Source organism: Mesocricetus auratus, unplaced genomic scaffold (assembly GCF_017639785.1).
Source record: "Mesocricetus auratus isolate SY011 unplaced genomic scaffold, BCM_Maur_2.0 Super-Scaffold_100003, whole genome shotgun sequence".
Lineage (NCBI taxonomy): Eukaryota > Metazoa > Chordata > Mammalia > Rodentia > Cricetidae > Mesocricetus > Mesocricetus auratus.
Genome location: NW_024429188.1, coordinates 3,685,400 through 3,706,291, shown reverse-complemented (window position 1 = coordinate 3,706,291; position 20,892 = coordinate 3,685,400).

Genomic DNA, 20,892 nt, shown 5'->3' with positions numbered 1-20,892 from the left:
GAACTCTACTTAATGTCTATATTGCAAACCTCATTCACAAGTTTATTTCGGTCACAGTTTTGGAGGCTGAGATCCCAAGCATCAAAGTTTCAGCATTTTGTATGGCTTCACACAGCAGAGTGACAGCACACCCAATTGAGACAGGAAATGAGAGAGTAACTTATGGGCCATGACCTCTATCAAATACCTTTAAAATTATCATTATTATATGCTTGTGGAGATTTTCATAAAATTTGTTTTTATAACCTTCATCCCTTTCCCTCCAACTTTTTCAAAATCTACCCAAACTGCGAAACCCATCTAAATTTTTTGACAAGTTTTACTTTTTGTGCCCTTCAAGATCAGTTTGTGATGCCCGACAATTTTGGATGCCTTTGCATCGAAAGCAGGTGCACATTTGAACTTATAACAATTCAGACAGCAAATGTAAAACCTGCTCAGCCTCAGGGAAAGTCCTGCTATGTGAAAGGCCATTTTGGGACTCGGGATTTAGTTCAGACTTTAATGGTGCTTGAGGCACAAACATGAGTGCCCGATTTCAATGAGAAAAATCAGGCATGGCAGCTTACCAACAGGATGCTAGATCTGGTGAAGCAGAGACAGGTAGGCAGGCCGGGTGGAGTCATTGTCCAGCAAGCCCAGGCCAATCATGAACTTCAATCCAATAGAAAGACAGATGCCAGGAACAAGCTGGTAGTATCCTGAAGCATGTGTGGAAGTCTAACCATTGTACACTTCCCCTTGGGCATGCTTGTCTGCTCACATATAACATCTACAGAAACGACACAGACATGCATAAAAGACCTTCTGAAGCGAAACTGGACTTCAGTTCAGATCATCCCCCTCAGCCCTACATCCACACATCTCACCAACTCCTGTCACTGCTCTTCATGAGACACAGCTTCTCTCCTGTGAGCATTAGGGTACACACTCAACCATAGCCATCACTTCTGAATGTTGTTTGAAATTAGTGAATAGCATGACAAAGAGATGGACAGTGACAGAGAGAATGACAGAACACAAAATTAAAGGCAAAGACCACCAATTTCCAGCCATCATGCTGCTCTTTGAGATGGCCCGGTGCCTTCTGACATCTTATTTAGTCAATTAAGAGACTGATTCCTACTGCCTCCTGGAACTGCTCAGCAAATGACTAGTCTCAGGATGGACAACTGGTCTTTAAAGATCCAATAATCCGGATCACATTCACTGTACATCAAGACAGAGCTAGGAAGTTCCATGTGGAACTTTGCACAAAGAAAGACTTACCATTTGCAATGTACACACCCTGCTCATGCTGACACTTTGGTGTACCTGAAGGCAAAGGCAAAGGAGGATAATCCACTAGAGTCCCCCAGGGAAATGAGCTACTCTTCTTTTTGCAATGTGGAGACAGTGAGAGCTCCTCCAGGGCAAAGGGACATCTACCCTAAGAACTCCTTCTTACTACCCTGCTCCTTTTTCCAGGCTGGGTAATCTTGCAGCCATTCTTCAGAAGAGGAAGCAGAGAAATCATGTTTCTCTTCTCCCCCAGGCCATTTGGTGGCTATTCCCTCATATCTGATCTGTTGTAGAGAGGTTGTCCTTTTCCTGTGGATCCCCAGAAAGATATAGTCCTTCAGGAATCTGTGGGGTGAGGCTAGTCTCACCATTACCAAACAGGAAGGACCTCTATTGTCCTGTTTGTCCCTTCTAGGACTAGTGCATTGTACTTTTGGTAGGAAGCTGTTGGTTCTGCAATCCTCTATATCTGCTGCCCCATCCCATGTTATAGGCTCCAAATCTGGTCTCATTTGCATGCCCAGTGTCCAAGGAAAGGAAAAAGAGGAACTTTCTTTGGGTCAGTGTTTGTCCTTTGTAGCTGTTCCAAGCCCCCAAACACTGACCTTCAAGGAACACATGGACCTCTAGTTGTCTCCTTTCCACTTCCTCTGTGGTAATTTATAAAGTGACTGAGATTTCCCAAATTCACACTTCCATATATATTAGGAACAGGAGACACAGGAATGAGAGATGCCTCATGTACTTCATCAAGTTGCACAGACAGTCACCCCCCTACCCTTGAGGTAGTGCCAGAGGACAACCTTCTCATCCCATTCTTTGTGCACCCATAAATCCTGCTCAATATCCAACTTCTCTGGCACACCTCTCCCTTGACAACCAGTCTTTTCCCATTAGTCTCTGGGCTCTAGTCCTCTTTCTCACCTCTCCCCACCCCACACTCACACACAGCTCACTTACAGGCTTCCCTTCCTAAATGGATGACCACTCTCCTTCACAAACTTGCTCAGAAACATGGGGAACTCAGGACACATTTAAATTCCACCATGAATACAACCCCCCTTTTGCTAGCTATCTGAAGGGGTCTTGGCACACTTGAGGTCCAGGTCCCATTCACTTTGACTGACCAGTTTAGAAGATCATCCCTGCTAGGATCTCTCCATCTTCCACAATGAATCCCCAGAGGTCAATGTGGCAGTTTTTCAAATACAGCAGGTTGTCTACACCATCTTGAATGTTTGCTCTGCAGACAATGAAAAGTGCCTTTCTTTGCGTTCAGCAGGAACCTGGATGGTGAGGGTCACACTACAACTGGGCCAGGCTTCGGCACTGCTTGACAGAAAGTGTTATGAGTGATATCCGACCATTGTAGTAGAGTAGCATAGAGAAAGGACTTCCAGACAACATCTGGCTATTTGACCATTAGAGAGATAGCATTCTGTTGCATATTTGTGATCCACAGCCCCTCAAACTCTAATTGGGCCTGAATCCCCAGTCATGATTTCTTTAGACCTTCCTTGTGTTTCTTTAACAAACTAGTCCCACTTTTAGTCAGGCCAATCCTGAGGAAGTGCAGTGTTCCTGGAGTAATGGTAAAGAAATGGCAAAGATGCACAGTCAGTTCTGTGAGCATAATGAAATACAGAGGGTCTGGCAGTTGAGAGCAGAATGTGCTGTTCCTGCAGAGGACTGGGAGTGGGCTCCAGAAAATCTCATGGGGCACTCTGCAAGTGCAAAGAACCCTAGACTGCCAGGGAATACAAAGTCTTAGTGTGGCCTCCGTGGACACTGTACTTACATGCACTTCCAGTCCTGTATACACACTCTCTCTGTGTGTCCCATGTTAATACCAAGTCAACAGGTATAATACATATGCAGAGGACCTGGTATAGAACCAGGTAGGTTCTCTACTTGCTTTTTCAGTCTCTGTGAGCTCATATGTGCCTTGTTTATTGATCCAATGGCCTTGTTCAGCTGGTGTCCTCCATCCCCTGTGGGTCTTATAATCTTTAGCCTCCACTTCATTGGATTTCCAGACCTCTAATAGGAGAGATGTGATGAAGCCCTCCATTTATGCTCTCTCCACATAACATCTTGCTTTGGACTCTACATATATTCTCATCAGTTGCCAGAGTAAGCCCATCTGAAGATGACTAGATGAGGCACTGCTCTATGGGGCTAGCAGTATATCATTTGAAAATATCTTATTGATATTTTTAGATCAGTACTGTTTTTATTTTACCCTAGTACTCTGGGATAAGAAGTCTCTGGTACTTTGTTATCCACATAGGTCATGTGTAAATTCCTTCTTGTGGAGTGTGCCTTAATTCAAGTCAGACATCGAATGGCTATTTTGTCATTATCAGTGTCAACATTGCCCTGGCATACTTTGCATGCAGGACAGAATGTAAGTCAGAGGTTTTGTGGCTGCATTGGTGTTCTCATTTTCCTTTTGTTGTCCGTCCTTCTGTTAGCCAGAGTACCTTCCCTCACCAAAGAGACTAGAACTGGGGTGAAAGTTCCTTGTAGGCAGCAGTTAGACTTCTCCATCCATCTTCAATGAGTTGTGTGAGTGTTGTTCTCAGCGATGGAACCCTAATGTCAATTTTCAGAGTGTGACCATTTCTTTATCTTAGAAACAGCCTGGGTTGAAGATTTCCATGGGGAACCCTGGGCCAAGAACTAAACTTAATGCAGCACAGTCCCTCCACTGCAAGGCTGGCAGGCTACAAGCAATGACTACTTGAGACTCAGTATCCATTCCCCATTACTAGGAGTCCTCATTAAGATCCTCTTCATAGATTCCAAGAAATTTTCAATGCATGAGGTTTCCACACCAAACCCGAAGTGCCTGCCAATTCCAACATTCACTCTCCACACTCTCTCCCTCCACAGCATGACACACTCCTAATCCCCAATTTCCATTACTGTCCACACCATCCCCAAATCTGCCCTAAAATCTCTTTCTCCCTTTCCAGAGATCCACACATTCCTTTCTGAGTCTAAGAATTATAACCTTGTTATCAATTACTTTTGCTTGTGTTGTTTATTGTTTTGAGACAGGATCTCCATATGTAGCTCTGACTGTCCGAGAACTCACTATGTAGACCATATTGGTCTGGAATTTACAGAGATCCACCTGACTCTGCCCTCCAAGTGCAGAGATTGCAGACTTGTATACCACTGCCCAAAGTTTATAATTTACTTAAAGGGCAATTTAAATTTATAAGTGAGTGCAAACATTATTTATCTTTCTGGGTCTTCCTTACCTCACTCACGATGATTTGTTCTAGTACCACTCATTTGCCTGAAAATTTCATGATGTCATTTTTTAATTTTTTTAATTTAAATTGGAAACAAGCTTGCTTCACCTCTCAATCCCAGCTCCCTCTCCATACCCTCCTGCCCCACCCCCTTCAACCCCCCAACCCCTCACCCAATCCCCACTCCACTCTCCAGGGAGAGTGAGGTCCTTCATGGAGGATCTCCAAAGTCTGTTATATCATCCGGAGCAGGGCCTAGGCCCCCCTCATGTGTCTAGAGAGCATCCCTCCACGTAAAATTGTCTCCCAAAGTTCATCTGGGTTCCAAGGATAAATACTGATATATTGCTTGAGGCCCCAAAGAATGCCGAGGCCTCCACATTGACACCCACATTCAGGGGATCTGGACCACTCCCATGCTGACCTCTCAGCTGTCATTCTGGGGTCCATTCAGGTCAGCTGTTTCTGTGGGTTTCACCCGCCCAGTCTTGACCCCTTTGCTCATCACTCCTCCCTCTCTGCAACTGGGTTCCAGGAGCAGTGTTTAGCTGTGGGTGTCTGCCTCTGCTTACTTCAGCTACTGGATGAAGGCTCTAGGGTGGTGTACAAGGAAGTCGTCAATCACATTATGGGGAAAGGGCATTTAATGTAGCCTCTCCACTATTGTTTAGATTGCCAGTTGGTGTCATCCTTGCAGGTCTCTGGAAATCTCACTTGTGCCTGATCTCTCTTCAAACCTATAATGGCTCCTTCTATTATGGTAACTCTCATCCTGCTCTCCTCTATTCTTCCCCCCCCCCCCCGACTCAAACTTCATGCTCCCCCATGCCCTCCTCTCCACTCCCCTCCTCTTCACATCCTCTCTTTCTCCCAGATCCCTCTCCCTTCTCCTACCCACCATGGTCACAATCCCCTCAGGAGATGTTGTCCCTTTCCCTTCTCTATCCACTCTTCAATTGAGGGGCATCTAGGTTGCTTCCAGGTTCTGGCTATTACAAATAATGATGCTAAAGAACATAGAGGAACAAATGTCCTTGTTATATGAATGTGCATTTTTTGGGTATATGGGCAATAAGATGTGGACCTATCTGCAGTTTTCCACATGCCAATATCCAGTTATGCCAGCACTATTTGTTGAAGATGCATTCTTTTTTTCCATTGTATAATTTTAGCTTCTTTGTCAAAAATCAAGTGTTCATAGGTGTGTGGGTTAATATTAGGGCTTTCAATTTGATACCAAGCTGTTTTAAGACTATAGCTCTATAACAGAGATTGAAGTCAGTGATGGTGATGCCTCCAGAAGTTCCTTTATTGTCCAGGGTTGTTTTGGCTATCCTGGATCTTTTTTTCATATAAAGTTGATTGCTGTTCTTTCAAAGTCTGTGAATAATTGTAATAATTGTGCCAGTATTTTGATGGGGCCTGCATTGAATCTGTAGATTGCTTTTGACAAGATTGCCACTTTTGCTATGTTAATCCTAGTAATCCGAGTGCATGGGAGATCTTTTCATTTTCTGATATTTTCTTTAATTTCTGTCTGTAAAGTCATAAAGTTCTTGCCATGCAGGTCTTTCAATCATTTGGTTAGAATTACTACTGATTTACTACCACCTGATGAACCCCAGAAGGAAGTCAGGGCTTTGATGGGGACACCACTACCTATTTAGCTGTGCAACTGACAGTCCCGGAAGTTATTCTCCACTAAGCAGGGTATCTCTCATTCTCCATAAAGGTGCCCTCTAAGTAGTCAACCTGTACCCCCACACTTCTGGAAAGGGCTTGGAAAGAATCCTTTTAATAGAGATCAGGAAATGAGTCCCTTTATCTCTGTCCCCAGAGCACATGAGAAAGCTCAGACTCACCTTTTCCATGCTGCAAACTCCCCATTGCAGAGTGTTCTATTGCACATAATAGCAACAGACTTAATACCCCGTGAAACTGCAGCTACATCTCTCTTGACTACTAAGGAACACCTGAAAACAATTAGCAAGACTACTACGTCTGACAATGGGTCCACACTATATTAGACTCCCTGCAGTGACAGGACATGAAAGTTCAGCTGGAATCATATGCAATCCTGAGGACAGGGAGCCACTCACAAGGATGACTGGATCCATGGTAGGAACACCTCTTGGGACTTTGACCTTTCTATTCCATGTTTCAGATGGAAACATTTGCCTTTGTGAAGGGGCATGTATAAATCACAGTGTAAAGGTAGTTGGGGTGGGGTTAATAGACTTGAATGACTTGAAAAAGAACATCAAAATAAATGGAGCTTGAGTACAATCTGCCCCTTTTACATTTTACTCCTTTTGAAAATACATTCTTTTCTCACAGAATATATCCTAATTATGATTTGTTCCCCTCTGTCTACTCCTCCTATTTCCTCCACATCTCCCCTCTCATCCACACCCACTCCCTTTATGAAGTAATATTAAAATATAACAAGTTAAGTACAATAATGTAACATCAAAAAACAGCATCACCAACAGAATTAGGGAACCAAAGAGTGTCACATAAACTATGGCTCCAGGGAACTCAATGTACTCAAATGCATGATATATTTTGAAACAAGCCATTCCAACTCTCTGTGCATAAAGAAGATGGGCCCATACCCAAATTCAACCTGTGGTGCCCCAACAAGGCCAGGGGTGGAAGTGTGTGAAGCATACAGTTAGGAGAACTGGTGAAGGAGTCTGAGATGTCAGCAGGTGGGGACAAACCAGGATCCACCATCACTGCACCATTCACAGATAATGCCAGCAGCTCTCTTCCCTCCCTTCTAGTTCTCACTGACGTCACATCCACTGGATTTTGTGTGTGTGTCTGGTAGACCAGCTGTCTCATTGTCACAGATGAAAATGGTGACCACATAACATCCCGGGCTTCTGGAATGACTCAGTAGAACTGAAAAGGCTGCCTGGTAGTGGGGAAAACACTCAAGTAAAGAAGAGCCTCAGCCTCAGCTCACCCAAAAGCCTGTCCTGGGACCACAGAGAAAGCAGAGAAATGACACAGTCAGCAGAACATGAGAGGGAAATGCAAATGAGGGCGCTCACAGCTATAAGTCAACTAATGGACCTGAAGATCATTCCTTCAAGTGGGCTTCCAGCTCTGGTTCACATTACTTGTATGTAAATCCCAGCTTCTTCATTTGTGAGCTTGTGTGCATATCTCACCCCACAGTTTTTGATTTGTGTCCATGTCCCAGCTCCCAAAATTGTAAGCTTATGCCTATATGCTACCCCACCATTTTTGACCTTCTGTCTATGTACCACCCCATTACTTTGATATTTTGTCTATGTCCCACCCAACCAGAGAACACCTACAGCTGATAAACACCTCCATTAAAGTGGCATGATATAAGGTTAATTCAAACCAAAATCAGTAGCCCTCCTACCTATAGACAATAAATGGCCTTAGAAAGAAATCAAAGAATCAAAGTAGCCACAAACAACATAAAAGATCTTGGGGTAACTCTAACCAAACAATAAAAAGACCTGTATGACAAGAACTTTATGTCTTTAAAAACAGAAATCAAAGAAGATATCAGAAAACTGAAAGATCTCCCATGCTGTTGAATAGGTATGATCAACATAAAACAACTGGCAATCTTACCAAAAGCAATCTACAAATTCAATGCAATCCCCATTAAAATCCCAGGAAAATTCTTCACAGACCTTGCATTTCAAGAATCCCCTGTTTTTTTCCCACTGAGTAGTACTCCATTGTGTAAATGTGCCACATTTTCTATATCCATCCATTAGTTGAGGGGCATCTAGGTTGCTTCCACATTCTGGCTACTACAAACAATGCTGCTATGAACATAGTTCAACAGATGTCTTCATTGTATGAATGTGCATTCTTGATAATAGCCTAAGAATGGAATTGCTGGATCTTGAGGTAGACGGATTCCTACTTTCCTGAGGACCCACCATACTGATTTCTGAAGTAGCTGTACGAGTTTGTAATCCTTCCAGCTGTGAAGGAGTGTTCCCCTTTCTCCACATCCTTTCCAGCATAAACTGTCATTGGTGCATTTGATTTTAGACATTCTGACATGAGTAATATAGAATCTCAGAGTTCTTTTGATTTGCATTTCCCTGATGACTAAGGATATTAAACTTAAGTGTCTTTCTTCCATTTTAGATTCCTATATTGAAGAATTTAGTTCTTCATCCCTTTTTAATTGGATTATGTGTTGATTTGATGACTTACTTCTTGAGTTCTTTGTATATTTTGCAAATAAGTCCTCTGTCACAGGTGTGGTTGATGAATATCGTTTCCCATTCTGTGGGATGCCATTTTGTCTTGTTGACTGTGTCCTCTGCCTTACAGAATCTTCTTCAGGAAGTCATATTTATTCATTGCCAATCTCAATGTCTGAGTTAATGGTGTTTTCTTCTGTAAGCAGTCTCCTGTATCAATTTGTTCAAGGGTACTTCCCACTTTCTATTCTAATAGGTTCAGTGTTGCTGGATTATATTGAGGTCTTTGATCCATTTGGACTTAAATTTTGTGAATGGCAATAAGATATGGATCTATCTGCAGTCTTCTACAGGCCAACATCTAGTTATGCCAGGAACCGTTTGTTGAAGAAGCTTTCTTTTCTCTATTGTATAGTTTTAGCTTCTTTGACAAAAAAATAGGTGTTCATAGGTATGTGGGTTATTATCAGGGTTTTCATTTCTATTCCATCTACCTATTTTTATTCCAACACTAAGCTATTTTCAGGATTATTGCTCTATAATAGAGCTTGAAGTGAGAGATGGTGATGCCTCCAGAAGCTCCTTTATTGTACAGGATTGTTTTGGCTGTCCTGGGTCTTTTGTTTTTCCACATAAAGTTGAGTATTATTCTTTCAAGGTCTGTGAAGAAATGTGCCAGTATTTTGATAGGGTTTGCATTGAATCAGTAGATTGCTTTTGAAAGTATTCTCTGTTTTACTATGTAGGAACAGCTCTGGATCCTGTGAACTTTCCATTCCTTGTTTCAGAGAGAAACATATACTTTCATGATGAGCTATGTATGTGTCACAGTGATAGGTCAATGGGCATGGGCATAATAAACTTGCATGACTTGAAAAGATCATCAAAATGAATGGGGCTTAAGAGTAGAATTATTTCTCCTTAAATTTTCCTCCTACCACGACATTTGTGAGCTTTAGTCTGTCCCACCCCAATATTAGCAAGCTTCTGATTTTGCGCAATCCCACCATTTGTAAACTTCTGTCTATATCCAACCCACCATTTGTGAGCTTGTGTCTGTGACACAGCCCCAGCATTTCTAAGACACACTATGTTGTTTCTTTCATCACTCAAGTGTCTTCGTGTATGGGAAGTAATAATTAGTCCCACACAGAATAATTTGGGGTAGTTGGATGAGGTTTAACAAGAGTCACTTTGAAGAGATACTGACACAAAGCACACAATATATACTTCTCAGCTTCTAGCAACTCTTCGTGGTTAAAAGTGTCTGCCCAGGTCACACACACTGACCTATTCCTATGTTCAAACTCAGGCCTATGAATCAGAAGTGCTGAGAGACCATCAGACTCCCCCTGCTCTCCCCACGTTCACTGAAGGGACATTCAGAATCATGTGCATTCCCACAGTCTGTGTGCAGATCTCATGAAAGGAGAACCTGCCTCTTCAGTAGTCACTCTCAGATTGAAAATCCCAACAATTTTTACCTAAATGGGGCACTGGATGTGTCTGAGACAAAGATTTCCTCACAGTGCTTCTTACAGTTTCACTGGGCAATGGTTTGAATGACAAGTGGGCTCTTTTCATAGGGCTTATGCAGGGAAATAAGATTTAAATGTTTTCTCTGCCGTATTATTTATATTCCACCATTTCCAATAAACAGACCAACTGAGAAGACCTGCCCTGTAGCCAGTCACAGGCCTGGAAGAATCATAACACTTGGGAATGATCATTTTGAACAATTTATCAGGGCAAAGCTCAAGTTCAGAGCTTCAGGTATATATTTCTCCTCCAGGGAATATCCCTTTATGAAGATGTTCTTGAAATATGCAGGTTTTGTGTCAGCATCTCCAAAGTGATACTTAAAACAGCCCATGCCAAAGAGATTTAAAAAATGCCCACAAGCATGGTCATTGGTGAGTTTGTGAGGGATGTAGGGGAGCATTTTAAAACTATGTCTGATGAAATGCAAAGACTTGATTATACCCTGTGAGAATGTAAGCAATTATCCCACCCAGAGTTCTTCTTCTCTTTTTTTCACACAGACAGGTATTTTTTGTCTCACTCTCCACTTTTATATTTTTCAACATTTCTGGGTGTATCATGTAAGGAGACCTCCCATCACATGAAGGATGGCATGCTTCCTCCATAGTATGGATGTTACCTTGTCCTACCCATGCTTGAACTGAACCTGACTGCTCTGCTGACTATCATCACAGGTTCTTTAAACATCCTACCCACCCTCCAACATCAACTGGAAATACACAGCTCCTGCAAACCTGTACAGAGCATCTTACACTAAGGTGGGAAGTTCATCAAATGCCTGAAGTACCCATGCACCAGATAATGATGCCTCCTAGATTTTCACATATGTGCATGGCAGCTGCTGGACATTGTTTAAAATACTGCTCAATGAAATGCAGAGACAGATAACCAAACAACTATGCTCTGGCTGTCCTGTAACTCACTGTGTAGACCAGGGTGGCCTCAAACTCTCAGAAATATACTTGTTTCTGAGTCCTAAGTGCTGGGATTAAATGTGTATACCATCAGCCACCACCAGGCTTCAGTGTGGACTTTCCACATGTGCACTAAGCCGTTGTTGCCATCCTGACTTCTGGCATTTCTGTCGTGTGGTCTAAAGCCTTGCTCAGTGCACTAGAACAAAAACATCCCCACCTGATTTCTCCAGTACCTCTTTGCTTCATTAGTCTGTGATATAACTGGGCAAAGAAGAGCAGTAAGGAGACACAGGGGTCACTGCATTTCCCACTGTGCTCTTGATGTCCTTTGACATGGCATGTCACTATTAGAACTACTTTAGCACACTTCTTGTCTTCTATTAAAAATGTCTGTCCATTATTGCTACCATTTCACAGCAATTACTTTTAGCAAATTGTGTTTAAAATGTCAAAGATTTGTCATTCTGAAACAGATCAGAGGGACTTGCCTCTCACTCCAGCCCTGGGATATTAAGCCCCATTTATCATTGTTAATTAATGTTAAGTACTGTTAAATGCTGGAACTCTTAGTGCTATCTGAAGTTTTTCTTGACTCTACTGTAAATCTCTTGAATGTTGCCTGTGAGAGACTCAGACTCTCATGATCAGACTTTGTCATGGGCTGTCTGTATGCTTGTGATTGTCTCCTGTAAGTGGCTCCAGTTTGGAAGCATACAGAAATGTCCTGGTTGTGGCCAGGTGGCTTGGATCAGTACCCAGATGTCTTGAACACACTGCAGTGCAAAGACATATGCATGCCAGCTCCAGCTCCAGACGGAGCTCTACCTACCAGGGTGATTTCAAATAGATTTCAGGGTTTTTTGTTTGCATTTGAATTTTGGCATCACAAACTTGGGTACACCTCAGAAGACTCTGCAGGCATTTGACCCAGGTCAAAAGGCGACCCATTCTTCAACCTGTGCACATGCAAGCACCATTACGCAATCTCAGAAGGATGTGGAAAGATAAATGAAGATGGGAGGGAAAGGTGGCAGGAGGGACAGAAGAGAAATTTTATGGTAGGTGTGATGGAATCAACTTATATACACCTAAGAGACAACAGAATGATAAAAAAGGCTAAAGGCCCTGACACCAATGATGATCTGTTTTCAATCACACTCTATGTGGAATTAGGAAAGAACCAGCTACAAGTTGTCACCCAACCACTACACCTAGGCCATAACATGTATCTGTACAGAAACACACACAGAGAAACAACTTTATAAACCTCGGTTTTAAAATTTTTAAAACCTATTAAACAATACCTTAATTTATGGGCATACTCATGTGATTATGGACATGGTCATTTCACTGGAAACTTGTGGTTGAACTATTTATCAGATTTCTAATGACCTTCATTTTCTACAATCAGTTAAAATGAAATAAAATGGGTCTGCATTGCACTAATACCCATGGAAAGACACACACAGACTAAATGTGTTATTTAAAAATAACATATATATTTCCCAAATAATTGTTATTCATATAGCATCTCTGCATGATGAGGAACTAACATTTCAACTTCGAGAGTCTTTTTTTAAGTTTATTTTTTAAAGATATATTTATTCCCTTGCCCTCCCTGGGGAGCAGAGGGGGATGGAGTGGGGTGGGGGGGTTGTGAGGATTGGGGAATGGGGGGAGGGGAGGGAGATGGAACTGAAAGTGATATGTATTAAAATTATTTTAAAAATTAAAAAGATTTATTTATTATGTATACAGTGTTCTGCTGCATACCTTGACAGGGCACCAGATCTCATTATTGATGGTTATGAGCCACGATACCTTTGCTGGAAATTGAACTCAGGACTTCTGGAAGAACAGCCAGTACTTTTAACCTCTGAGCCATCTCTCCAGCACCAATTTTGAGAGTCTTAAGTTAACAACCAAGAAGTGGGTAAGTCAGCATGGTTTGAAAGGAAGCATAACTCAGTGAGGAGGGAGCATTGTAAAGTTTTGCTGCACAAGACTCACCAGGTAATAAATATGGCTCACTTTGACCCACCTGGAGTAAGAGATACAGGGCTTATCCACATGCGTCAATCCTTTAGGACACAAACACAGGTAGGTTTGGTAGGTTTGGGATAAAATGTGCCTAGATCTCCCCGAGTCAAGCAAGGAGTGTCCTTGACACATGGAATTCTCTCTTGCATGTGGTCACCTAAATGCTAACACTGACCTTTGTTTTGAAAGTTAGCATCTTTAGACCTTCCCATGTAAATCTGCTCTCTGGATCACAGGTATGAGGTATGGTAATGCAAACATAAAGACTGAAAGCCTCTGTACCTGTCTGTCTTCCTCATAAAGAGCAAGGGCTTCACAGTGTTTTCCGGATGACAGGGTAAAGCAGGAAATGGAGAGTGCAAGGAGAGCATGAGGATTACTGGTACAGATCCCAGACTTTACTCTGCTATTAATCACATGGAACCACTGCTCAAGATCCAAGGAAAGCAGCAGGAAGACAAATGAAACAATACATCAAGAGCCTCATAACTATTTAGGTTAGATGACTGTGCATCCTTGATTTTTCCCACCTGTTGAGACTACAGCTCTTTGTGACAACACTGATTTAAGCAGGGTAAGTTAAGCTGTCTAATGGAATGTTTGGAAACATGTTATATTTCTTTTTGGTGCTAGCAGTTTGTGGTCAGTGCTGGTTAGTTTAGCGGTCATCCTGACAGGACATGGAACCTATAATGAGCATTCCTCCAGCCAGCCTGGTCCCAGAGCCACATCAGTCGCAAATGAACATTCAGGATACTATATTAATTATGAAACTGTTGGCTGCTTGCTATGTTTCTCATTGGCTAGCTCTGACTTAATTATTAGCCCATAACTGCTACTCTGAATATTTCCACCGGTCTTCTCTTACTGAAAAAAGGGTCAGGACCTCTTACTCCTCTCGCATCCTCATGGTGACTGACTGTTGTCTCTGTTTCCCAGAATCCTCCACCTCTCCTGGTCACACATATCTTGCTTCACTGTTGGCCAACAGTGCTTTATTTATCAACCAATAAGAAAAGCATATACACAGAAGGACTTCCCCCATCAGGAATCTCCTGAGATAAGAATCTCTTTTTAACACTCTTTTGTTTTCTTTGTCATTTCATGCATGCATACACTATTTCTTGTTCATCTTCACCTGCAATCTCTCCCTGCAACTCTACCCTAGTCTCCTCCAACAAATATTTGTCTAGACTTCATATCCTCCTTTTGATTGCATAAGTATGTACCTGTTTAACCCACTGTGTCCAGCTAGTTCATATGACGTGCACAGAGCCCTGGGGTCATCCAGTGATGACCAGGGTCTATCTCCCCAGAGAGAAGTGACTTTTTCTTCTTCAGCAGTCATCAGCTGCCAATAGTGCCTATGCTAGAGGTTCAGCCACAACAGTACCTCCCAGGAGCTTATCCTGGCTTTAGTGTGCTCAGGTCTTGTGAACGTAATCACACCTACCATGGGTTCACATGTGCAACAGCCATACCATATCCAGGGGACAGTATGTCACAGCGCTCCTCCATGTAACCTGGCTTTTGCGTTCTTTCTGCCTCCTCATCTACAATATTGCCTAAGCCTAATGGCAGTGGAAGGTGGATGTAGATGTCCCACCTGTGGCTGAGCAATCAGAGTTGGCAAGTGTCAGCACGTAGAATAGTTATGTGGTATTACATTGACCTCCATTCATTGCAACTACAAGTTCCTCAAACCAATGTAGAGAGGAGTGCAGACCTATGCATGCAAGCATAAATATATGTAAGGAAGATTAAGAACATGATCATTTAGCAGAAGTAAGTAAGTTCTCTCCCTGCACTTCCAAGGAACTATGACCTCACTAATAATAGGCTTTGAATATGTTTACAATACCAGGCATACCCTCACTCATGTAAAGCAGGCCTCAGATCCAATGAGGAGAACAAATGTTTACCGCCAGGAAGTATTAGAGCAGTGGGCTCATCATGCCTGGCAGGACCATAGTATACCATGCAGGAACCAGCCATACATAAGATAACTTTTGATATTAGTCTCACAACAGCCAGCACAACACCTTCTGCGTGCTATGAACATTAGTCAACCGGAAGTGGTTCCTGTTGAATTCAAAACTGATTTTCCAATGACCTATAACAACAGTGTATAGTTTCTCAGTTACATGGTTTTACCAACTTGTTCTGTTGGGCAACCAAGAGCAGTGGCAAATCAACTATATTATTTGGTCACCTCTGGGGCTGTCAGGATAATAGAGAGGTAATCTGTGTGCAATGTTGAGATTTTTACTTAATGACCTATGATTTACTAATAACAGTTAACAGTGTCTATGTTTAAAACAGCATGTATTGCATCTGGAGAAATGGCTGTGCCATTAAGAATACTGTCTGCTCATCCAGGAGACCTAGGTTCAATTCCCAGCACCACATAGCACCACATGTCTGTCTGTAATTCAAGTTCCAGGGCATCTGACACCTTCACACACATATATGTGCAGGCAAAACACCAGTGCAAATAGGACAAATGATTCATTAAAAATTGCATGAATGACCTTGTTGTCCATGTGGTGCATTTTCATAAAACTTCACACATACTTAGTTTTCCTTCACATGTACACATCATCCCTTCTTGTGTCTACTCCTTTAACCTATTGTCACCCAAATTGTCTTCCCCAGTATGCCCCTAACATTCTTTCCTATCATATGACTTTCACCACCTCTTCTTATATATTTATTTGGGGTCTAAGGCCATGGGTTCTCATGTAGTTTCTTTCTGCACAATTCATTTTGGTTGACACCACAGTCCCTCCTTTTCCCATTCTCATCACTCCACAAACTGCTTGAACCTTTCAGATAGCAGGATGTCTGCTCTCTACTTTCATGTACCAGTATTCCTTTTCCCCTGCTTTCATGCAAACTTCCCTCACACCAATTGCCTTTGTTTAGTTTATTTATTTCCAAATGGACTCCACAATGAGCACACAAAGCAAAACATTCGAAGGTACGACCCACACAGGAGTGAAAAGATATGGTGGTTTTTTCTTTGGGGTTGGGGTGACCTTAATCAGTTTAACTTTTTCTACTTCAAGTCGTTGACTTTCAAGTATGGCAAGCACTCTCACATAGAAGTTTAAGTTACAATCTGAGTTGAAGATGAACAAGTCCACATGTTTCCTACAGGTGAGACTTTTCCTAGTCGTTTTTTGTTTGATTTGTGTATTCACATTACATTCACTTCTTTCCACAGATGAGGTGATATGCTTTGTACCATACTTTGAATTTTGCAGTTGAAAAACTGCATGAAGTCACAACACCTGTCCCAGTTTTACCTGTGGTCTTCTGGAAGCCTGAGTTAGGCCCCCTATCCACACACAGAATTCCACACATGAATGTCATTCATTCACTTGCTCAATTGCAAAGTGGCAATAATTCAACAGCTTGCTTCCTTGGGTGCCCTCTGACTCAAGAGATTGTGCACTGTTTGGGTGGGATCAGTGAAGGTAGGGCTGCCAGTGTAAATGTGAGGCACCTTTGGCAGTTCATATTCTGAAGACTTCAGTGGGTTTGGTTGTACTGGTCATTGTCAGTAAACAACATGTAATTCTGGGGTGCTGCGAGTATTAAGGGTGAATTTTGTTGCAATGTTAGGAATGAAGAAACAGGTGTCTCTGAGATATACAGGAATGGAATGGGGCGGAGAAGTAGAGAGAGATCTTTAATTTACTCGTTCTTAACAAAGGAAGCATTATCCAGTTCTATATCATAAATAACCATGAATTTCCTTTCAGTTTCAGCGGTGATATTCTGTAAGAACTCTCCTCTTTATTACTTCTGTGTCCATTTTTTTCCAGCATTTGTATCATTAGACAATTGAGGCTCTGTTTCCAGCTACTGTGAACCCTGAAGACCTGCCTTATTTCCAGGCGCTGTCTTCCTTCTCACCTTTGATTCTAAGCTGCTGTCTGCATCCCCATGACCTTCTGTTTGACAGTACATACCTACAGCTTCTCACTGCACCTTCCTTTCTACAGCGGCTCCATCTTTGCCATAGTGAACACTGGAGGACTCAATCTTAGAACCTGCTAACCTCAAACATGGGAATGTTTAAATTGCCAAGTGTTGTCTGCAGTGGTTAATGTGTTCTTGTGTGTGTGTTCAGTGCTCCAGCGACTCTTTCTTCCTTCACTCTCTGGGTATCATTGGATGTTTCTGTCAGCATCACCAAGACCTGCAGGACCTGTTTCTGGTTACTTTGTAAAACTGTGTAGGAGGCCTCTGTGCTCTTTGTCCTGCTATCCCTTCCATTCATTAGAGTGCCTGTCTGGTTGGCTCAGTAGAGTTCTCAGCATGACACCCAAGGTCTCCAGTATTCTTGCCATGTGTGCTCTTGCATGTTCTGTGACTGAAACGTGGGCCACAAACAGTCATCTTATCATAATATGTCTGCTCCTCCAAATCTTCCTCACACTTCTTGAGCTCCTGTTCTCCACAGTAGTCACACCCTTTTAGTGTTCCTACTCTCATACACTGCCTGTTGCAAGTGACTTTCATTTCTTCTTTAACTGTTTATTTTATTATTTAAGATTATGATAGAATTTAATCATTTGCCCTTCTTTTTGTCCCTTGAAACACCTTAACATACCCTGCTTCTTGCTCACTATGAAATTTTTGGCCTCTTTTCTCTCACCCCTTTTATTTAAATTAGAAACAAGCATGTCAATCCTAGTTCTCTCTCCCTCCCTCCTTCCCTGCCCCCATGGACTCTTTTTTCTTTAATTGAGATTACACACACACACACACACACACACACACACACACACACGAGAGAGAGAGAGAGAGAGAGAGAGAGAGAGAGAGAGAGAGAGAGAGATTAAGGATCTGCAAGTCACAACTCTCTTTCTGTCTCTCTTAGTGTTTTCTTACCATGCTAGACATTGTAATAGCGTGTGACTACCCAGTGTTCTCTCACACTAAAGCCCAGGTAAAGAAGGCTCCCAGCCACTAAGAAGAAAATCCCAGGGTAGATTCTATGTCTTGTCCTCAAACACAACTGTAGCTCTTCTCAGCTTCTTGGCCTCTGAGGTAAACACACAGATTTGCTAAGGCCTTGGATGAAGTTTAACAGTGACTTGCACATACACCTAGACCACATAACCATTGTTTATCACGCTTGGAATTTTTAAATGGTGAGACCTTCTTCCCCAGATTCATCTCAATGATACTTTTATTTTATGGAATGCATGGATCTGCAAGGACATGAACAAAATAAGAGCTAAACTGTGTTGAGCGTGCTGGAATACCAGAGTTGGCTTTGTGTGGCTTTAGAGATGGCTCAGCAATTTCTGATAGTAGCTTCTCTTTCAGAGGACTTGGACATCAATTTTTAGGGGATTCTATCCACCTTTAATTCCACTTGGAGAGCATACATCTCCATATTCTGCCCTGCATAGGTACCTAAGTATCCATCATGTACATAGCATGTACTCAGGAACAAATAAATCAATCAAGAATTTGTTTGGTTTATTTTTTTGGTTTAGAGACAGGATTTCACTGCACAGCAAGACTGTTACAAATTCTAGGCTTTGTAACTGAGAAGACTGTTGACAGGGTGCATAGCCTTTTAGATGGACAAAGCATGGATGTGGGATGGGGGAGGTAGACGGTCTTTGCCACTTTGTAGAGCACTGAGTCTTCTTCTGAAGGTATCTTTTGGAGGACTACAGTTCATTAACCTCGTTTTGATGTCAGGAGGAACTGAGACTCATAATCTATTTTCATTGGCACAAAGGTAGCATCTGTGATTCAGTTATTTACAGCGGGATTTTGGTTTTCTCTATACCTCAGTTGAAGTTGTGTTGGAAAGTGAAGATATCCAGTCACAAGCTGAACAAGTATGTGGTGGTTTGAGGAAGAATAGCCCCCAATAGGCTTATATATTGAAATGCTTGATCCTCAGTAGCTAAACCTGTTTTTTAAGGATTAGGAAGTATGGCCTTTTTGGAGGAGGTATGGGCTTTGAAGTTTCAAATGCCCACATCATGCCATTCCCAGTTAGTGCTCTCTTCTCTCTCTCCCCCTTTAGCAGTGTGCCAAGTTATCAGCTCTCAGCAGTTGTTGCAGTGCTATGCCTGACTTCCTGATGCTATGCACCACCATTGTACTCCCAGACTCTAACTACCCTCTGAAAATTAGGTCTCCAGTAGGTTTTCCATGAATTACCTTGATCATGGTGTCTTTATTACAATAGAAAGCAACTATATCAAAGACAACAAGAGTGATTTCCAACCAATTATCAATATTGAACTTTATTAAATACACCTCAAAGGTTTCAAATGACTTGAGAAATACAGACATCCCATAGGAAATCAGGGACATCATTGTGTATCTGTAAAAACACGACTGTATTATCCTTGTTGCCATAAATGAGCCTGAAGACTCTATTTAATTAATAGGTGTGGCATCATTTATATTAGTTTAATTTACTTCATCCTTTCTTTTTTCCTTCTTTCTTTCCACTTTTCTATGTGGCTGACTGGCTGCCTGCCAGGCTGACAGGTTCTCCAGACACAACAGGGTTAGCCTGAAACTCATCATGTAATCCAGCAGGGCCTACAGATCCTCCTAACTTAGCTTCTTAAGTGCTGGTATTACAGGTTTGTTCTTATATGCCCTGCCAGTCACTTCCCTTATAAAAATTCATTACTGGTTTCTGGTTGTTAATATTTAAGGTGCTGAAGGTATAAAACCTGTCAAATAGCATTGTCATAATGATGACACTATAGAGCAGAGGTAAAAGTTTTATAATTCCACTAGAAATTAGAGGTTGGTCATCTTCTGCTTTCTTCACAATGACTCTGAAGAATTCCCATGTGGACTGTGAGGATTCCTGTAAGTTTTCCCAGGCAAGGGTGTCTCAGGAGACCTAAGGAAGCTCCAATCTGGAAACCCATATGTTGCCAAAGATGATCATAACCTTGACATTGTGATCCTCCAACCTCCACTTGGCTCTACAGGAGTGGCTCTTAGCATCTGCTGTGCTGAGCTGGATTTCAAACCCTTACTTCCTGTGTTCTACGGAGTTCTCTACCACCGACTCCAAATCCTCTGCCCCTTAATGTACTATATAACCTCTTCATAAGATGTTAACATATTCATGAGATAAAAGTGTAAAACCAGTATGTGTCCAGTTTTGATGGTGCAGATAATAGGAAAACACAGTGCCAGCAAGGGCATAGGCTATGTGGAGGAATGTGACATGAGAAACCCTGTGTTTGTACCCTCTCACTGACATCCCAAGAGACTGGCCTTAGGGCCCATCACACATTGCCATCCTGGTCTGTCAAATGAATGCAATTAGCACAGCTTGTGTGATAGCGCTGCTGTTAGGAGTAAATGATCCACCCAATGATTGCACTCGATGGACTGTGAAGTCTTTTGTAGAGTGTGATGCCAGTATTCTTCAAGCTGAACAGGAAATGATGGCAGTATCATAATAGCTATCCTCCTTCTGTCTTTCTCCTTCCAATCTTCAAGCAGTGGTAATGCAAGGAGCCACAGTGGCGTCAATAACATCAGTGGAGAATATATGACAGAGAACTGCTTAAACCAGAATGTTCCTGAACTTGACTACAATGCCTCCGAGTTATCACAGGAGGAGTATGC